Source organism: Antechinus flavipes, chromosome 4, assembly GCF_016432865.1.
Source record: "Antechinus flavipes isolate AdamAnt ecotype Samford, QLD, Australia chromosome 4, AdamAnt_v2, whole genome shotgun sequence".
In the NCBI taxonomy this organism is placed as follows: Eukaryota; Metazoa; Chordata; class Mammalia; order Dasyuromorphia; family Dasyuridae; genus Antechinus; species Antechinus flavipes.
Genome location: NC_067401.1, coordinates 475,266,458 through 475,273,478, shown reverse-complemented (window position 1 = coordinate 475,273,478; position 7,021 = coordinate 475,266,458).

Here is a 7,021-nt window from a genome sequence, read left to right as displayed (position 1 = left end):
TGCACAAACAGCAGGAAAAAAAATCTGTCATAGAAAGATACTATGATGACGAAGAAGATCAAAACACACGGTCAGAAGAAGATAACAAAGTCAAAGCTCCTATATCCAAAGTCTCCAAGAAAACTATGAATTGCTCTTAGGCCATGGAACAGTTCAAAAAGGATTTTGAAAATTAAGTAAGAGAGATAGAGGAAAAATTGGAAACAGAAATGAAAAACAAGTCAACAGCTTTGGTAAAGGAGTCACAAAAAACATTGAGGAAAATAATGCCTTAAAAAACAAACTAGGTCAAATGGAAAAAGAGATACAAAAGCTCACTGAACAAAATAATTCCTTAAAATTTAAATTTGGAATCTAATGGCTTTATGAGAAATCAAGAAACAATAAAACAAAATCAAAAGAATGAAAAACATTAGAAGACAGTGTGAAATATCTCATTGGAAAAACAACTGAGAGATAATTTTAAAATTATTGGACTTCCTGCAATCCATGATCGAAAAAAAAGCTTACATAAAATTTTTAAAGAAATTATCAAGGAAAGTTGCCCTGATATTTTAAAACCATAGGGTTAAGTACAAAGTGAAAGAATTCACTAATCACCATCTGAAAGAAATCCCCAGAGGAAAACTTATAGGAATATTATAGCAATATTCCAGATCTTTCAAGTCAAAAAGAAAATATTTTAGGCAGCCAGAAAGAAACAATTCAATTATGGTGGACCCACAGTCAGTGACACAAGATTTAGCAACTTTTACCTTAAAAAATCAAAGAGCTTGGAATATGATCTTCTGGAGGGCAAAGAATTAAAGATTATAACCAAGAATTACTTAACCAATAAAACTGAGTATAATCCTTTAGGGGGAAAATAGATATCCAATGAAATAAAGGACTTTTAACTATTCTTAATGAAAAGCCCAGAGCTAAATAGAAAATCTGACTTTCAAATATAACACTCAAGAAAAAAGGACAGCTAGGTGGCACAATGGATAGAGCACCAGCCCTGAAGTCAGGAGGACCTGAGTTCAAATTTGATCTCAGACACTTCACATTTCCTAGCAGTGTGACCCTGGGCAAGTCACTTAACCCCAACTGCTTCAGCATTTAAAAAAAAAAAGACTCAAGGAAAGCATAAAAAGGTAGACAGAAAAGACAAATCGAAGGGGACTTAATAAGGTTAAACTGTTTATATTTCTACATGAGAAGATGATACTTGTAATTCATGAGAATTTTTTCATGATTAGAACAGTTAGGCATATACACACTTGCAGAGGGCACAGGTATGAGTTGAATAAAAAGATATAACATCTGAAAATATAAAATTAGTCGGTGAGAGAGGAATGTTCTAGAAGAAAGGGAAAGAGAGAGGTGGAATAGGGCAAATTATCTCATATAAAAGAGTCAGACAAAGCTTTTACAATGGAGAAGAAAAAGGAAGAAGTGAGAGGGAATGAGTAAACCTGCCTCCCAATCAGAATTGGCTCAAAGAGGGACTCACATACACAAATAATTGGTATTGAAATCTATCTTATCCTAAAGAAAAGTAGGAGAGAAAAGGAATAAGAAGAGAGTGTAATAGAAATGAAGGCAGACTGGGGGTGGGAGAAGTCAAAAGCAAAACACTTTTGAGGATGGATAGGGTAAAAAGAGAGAGAGAATAGAATAAATGGAAGGATAATGTGGAGGTAAATACAGTTAGCAATTATAACTGTGAAAAGAATTTGAGGCAAGTGTCTCTGATAAAGAACTCATTTCTCAAACATATAGAGAATTGAGTCAAATTTATAAAAATAAGAGCCATTCCCCAATTGATAAATGATCAAAAGATATGAATAGTTTTCAGATGAAGTAATCAAAACTATCTGTAGCCATATGAAAAAATGTTCTAACTCATTACTGATTGGGAAAAGGCAAATTAAAACAATTCTGAGATACTACCTCATACCTACTAGACTAGTTAATAAGATATAAAAGAAAAATAATAAATGTTGGAGACGATGTGGGAAAAGAGACATTAATACATGTTGATGGAACTGTGAACTGAATTAATCCTTCTGTAGAACAATTGGAACTGTGCCTAAAGGGCTATAACACCATACACACATTTTGAACTAGCATTCCCATTACTGAACAAAAGAAATAAAATCCACAAAAGAAATAAAAAACAAATAGGGAAAGGACCTATGTGTACAAAAATATTTATGGCAGCTCTTTTGTTGACTAAGAATTTGAAATTGAGGGGATGCCCATCAATTGGGAAATCACTGAACAAATTGTGGTCGGTGATTATGATGGAATACTATTGTGCTATAAGAAATGATGAGCAAGATGCCCTTACAAAAATCTGGAAAGACTTCCATGAGCTGATGCAAAGTGACATGTATTGTGTACAAATATTAACAGATGATTTTTATATTATATTATATTATATTTGTTATTATATTATAATAATAATTATTATAATATAATATTATATTATGTTATAAGATGATCAGCTGTAAACAACTTGCATATCTATACACACACACATATATATGTAATGATCCCTGAAAGACTCATGATGAAAAATGTTATCCATCCCCATATAGTGTCTGAATACAGATTGAAGCATTCTTTTTAAAACTTTATTTTTCTTAAGGTTTTTTGTCTGATTTCTTTTGCAATATGACTTTTATGAAAATGTTTTGCATGACTGCACATGTATAGCCTATTTTGAATTGCTTGCTTTCTCAATAAAGATAATTGGGGGGGAAAGAAGAGAAAGATTTTGGAACTCAAAGTTTTAAAAAACAAATGTTAAAAATTGTTTTTACATGCAACTAAAGAAAAATAAAATACTAAAATATTTTTTAAAAAAGAATTGGTAATTAAAAAACAAATCATAGAAAAGATAATGCAGCCAAAGTAACATTTATGGGGAGATGTATATCACAAAACATTTTCATTAACAAAAGAGAAAGAAAAGTTCCATTAATTGGGCAACTAAAAAAGAACTAAGAAAGGCAAAATATGGGAATACTACAAATCAAGGGGATAAAAAAGAATGAACACCAAAAAATTAATTAAAATGAAAAATAAAATTAGGACCTGGTTTTATGAAAAAAAAAGAAACCTAATAAAACAGATAAAGCATTAGCTAATATATACAAGAAAAGAGAGGAAAACCAAATTGCCAATATCATAAGCAAAGGAATTCAAAATCATTTTGCCCATTTGTATGCCAGAAAATAAATGAGATGAATAAAGCGCTCCATCTGGAGCTTTCTGGAAAGCTATTTGGAAATAAAACTCCTCTGTCTTTGACACAGAGATGTAGAAGGCATACTCAAAAGGTATCAAAAAAAAAAAGGATATATGTGTGTAAAAACGTTAATAACACTTTTTGTTTTACCAAAAAAAAATCTATTTCCCCTTCATTGAGGAAGTAACTGAGCAAATTATGATATATGAATGAACAACAAGAGATGATGACAATTATTGATAAAAAGAAGACTGGGAAAATTTAATTGAATCGATGCAGTGAAGTGAATAGAACCAGAACTATTTTTATGTCATTAGAAAGGAAAATGACTTCAAAAGAGTTCAGAACTTCTTATTAATGAAGCTCTTTAGTAATTTTTCAGATAAACTACTGTCTAGCCACTATTCTCCCACCTTGAACCTGTGAAGTTGATATTTTGACCTCAAATGTAAAACTATTTTTATCCTCATTAAATTTATTTTTACTCAATTTAATGCACTATTCCAACCTATTGAGATCTTTTTTAGATCTGGACTTTATCTTTTAATATATTATCTATCATCACCACTCCCAACTTTATATCTATGTTTATTCAATATAGTCATAAAATATTGAGAACCTTAAAATTAAACTGATTATTTTAGAGGCATCCTTCCAAGAGGACATCGAATCATTAATGTCCACACTTTGGATCTAGTCACTCAATGGGTTCTGAATCTACCTAACTCCGAGACTGTCCTGATTACAAATGCATACAACAGTATGTAAACTACCTACAGTGTAGGGTTTTTTTAACCTTTGATTTAGCAGTTCTGAAATACTACCACCCACCCGCCCCCCCCCCAAAAAAAAAGTAAGACTAATTTGTTGTGAGCTATTTTTGATGAAATTATTCTTTGTCATTGCTGGATAAGTAATTTCTAGATGCTCACTATCACTTTAATAGAATATTCTACTGATAGCTGCTGGGAATACTCAGGAGGAGAAGTCAGGCACACTGATATATCATTAATGAAGCTATGGATTAGTACAAATACTGTGGAGATAAATTGGAACCATATTAACAAATTAACAAAACTTTTGGGCCTAAAGAGTCAATGATGAAAAGTCTCATGTATACCAAATATTTATAATGGCACTTTTGTAATTATGGGGAACGAATTGGTAAAAGTTGTGTGGTCCGGAGGACTTCAAGGGTGGAAGGTGAGATTCCTAATGGGGGGAAAGCCATAACAAGTACACAGTGTCCAGCAAATAACCTTTTGTGTGTCTGGGAACTTACTCAAACCGACCAGCACACACTGCCTTGAGTGTCTGAACATTTAGCCACCTGCACTGGCCTTGCACCCAGGTTCTGGAACCAGGCCCAGTTCCCAAGCAGTAAATCAAAACATTAGCCAAACCACATTAATATATGCATGATGCTCCCTTGCTCCTCCTCCCTTTGTCTGATTTCTATAATTACCCTGGTACTTTTTTGAGATCTTTTCAAGGATCCACTGAATAGTGTGGTCACTGCCCCAGACTACATGACGGGGATCGGAGCGCCATTGACTCATCTGGCAGCCACCCCAGACAGCCTCTATGAAAGTAACCCGGATGGTTATTAAAGGACTTTTATAATCATCTTGGAGCTCCCAGCCTTTTTCTTCAGGATCGATTCACCTTTTAGGTGGAGGGGTGCCCCTTGCTAAGGGGTGGAAAAGGCTCAAAGTTCCCTTGATTGGGGATCTCTGAAACCTACAGTAGTTGAAAAAAGTGGGAACAGAATAGATATCCATTGATTGGAGTTTGGTTAAACAAATACTGGTACATAAATATGATGGACTATTACCGGATGAGAAGAAGCAATGAATGTGATGAATACAGAGAAGAAGGGGAAGTTTAATATGAATTGTTGCAAAGTGAAGTAAGTAGAATCAAGAAAATAATTTAATGACTATAACCATGTAAATGGAAACAACATACAAAATGGTGCGGGCAGCTAGATGGCACGGTGGATAGAATTCTGGCTCTGAAGTCAGTAGACCTGAGTTAAAATCCATTAAAACAACAATTGAAACTGATTGCTGCCTTTGGACATTATTTCTCCTTCTACTCTGCATGCAAACAAACTGACCTTCCTTGTATTTCTCACATGGGATGTCCTATTTGCTGTCTCTGAGTCTTTGAACTGACATCCCCTATGTCTAAATGTACTCTTTCTTGAGAGTGACTAAATTTCAAACTATATTCTAGAATTTGGTCAGGAAGTATATAAACTCTCATCTCTCTGTCTCTCTGTCTCTGTCTGTCTCTGTATCTCTCTGTCTCTCTCTCTCTGTGTCTGTCTCTCTCTCTGTGTGTCTCTGTTTCTCTCACTCTCTGTTTCTTCTCTCTCTCTCTCTCTCTCTCTCTCTCTCTCTCTCTCTCTCTCTCTCTCTCTCTCTCTCTCCGTCTCTTTAAATTGAGACATTAGTCTTTAGTCCTCTTTAGTCTTCTGGGACCTTTCCCATTCTCCATAAGCTTAAAGATGACTGACACTGGCTCACTAATTATATCTGCCATTTTTTTTCAATACTCTGGAATTAAGTTCTTCTGATCCCAGTGACTTGAATTTAACAAGGGCAATTAAGTATCCTTTTAACTACCTCTACTTACCTTGTGTTTCAATGGTCTAATAGCCATTTTGGTTTCATCCTAATCCAAAGTTCATTCTTATTGGTAAAGAGAAACAAAATAAAGAGTCCAATAGTTCTGCCTTCCCTTTCTTCTTTTACTGCCTGTTTCTGCCAAACTATGGCCTATCCCTTCTTTTATCTTCTTTTTTTTTCCAGAGGCATTTGGGGTTTAAGTGACTGGCCCAGCTAGGAAGTGTTAAGCATCTGAGGTCAAATTTGAACTCAGATCCTCCTGACTTCAGGGCTGGTGCTCTATCCACAGCGCCACTTAGCTGCCCTTCTTTTATCCCTTTTTATACTATAGCTTTCTATATACTATTTTTAAAGCCATTTTTGTTATCATTAGTATTTATTGCCAGCTTCAGTTTATTCTGAGTTTTAGTGTTTCTGACACTTTTCTTGAAGAACTCTGTCAAAGTCTGCAATCCATCCTAGCTTATTCTTACTTCTATCTACTATAAATGTTATTTTAAAAATTAAATTGGATCAGTGAGTTTTCATTATGCTTTCATATGAGACATCACTGTGCTGTTCCCCTAGTTGTACTCTAACTTGCAGGAAGAGTCCTCAGAGAGTAGCTGCTACTTTGGTTTAAAGGTGCATCCTATGTGTATCCCCCTTCTGCAACATGGCGCAAACCCCCACTGGTATGTCTCCCATTAACAATCAACTAAAAGACTCAATTAACTCTTAGCAAAAGCATTTATTGAAATGACATAGAAAGAACAGTAGTTATTCCCCCTCTAAGCCTGGAACACATTCTCCCACAAATATACACTGTTCTTATGGGGTGAGTGAACACAAACTAAAATAAAATGATAATAAAATGTGGGTAACATGTGTCACCAAAGGCAATTTACAATTCCTGGAACTACAAGAATTTTTTTTCTCTTCATAAAATTCTCATGAAATTCATCCTTGAGCATGATGTCTGTGGCAGACTGAATACTCTGATGACTTCTCTGGGTTTGCTCAGGGATGAAAAACCACGTTCTGCTTTGGGTTCTGCTCCAATCCTCTTTTGGAGTCCTAATGAGTGCTTTCAGAAGAAGCAGAAACTTACAGCCCATGGGCACAGCCTCTCCATTTCTGCTCCCCAAGGGCCTCCTTCAAGGCCTCAGGT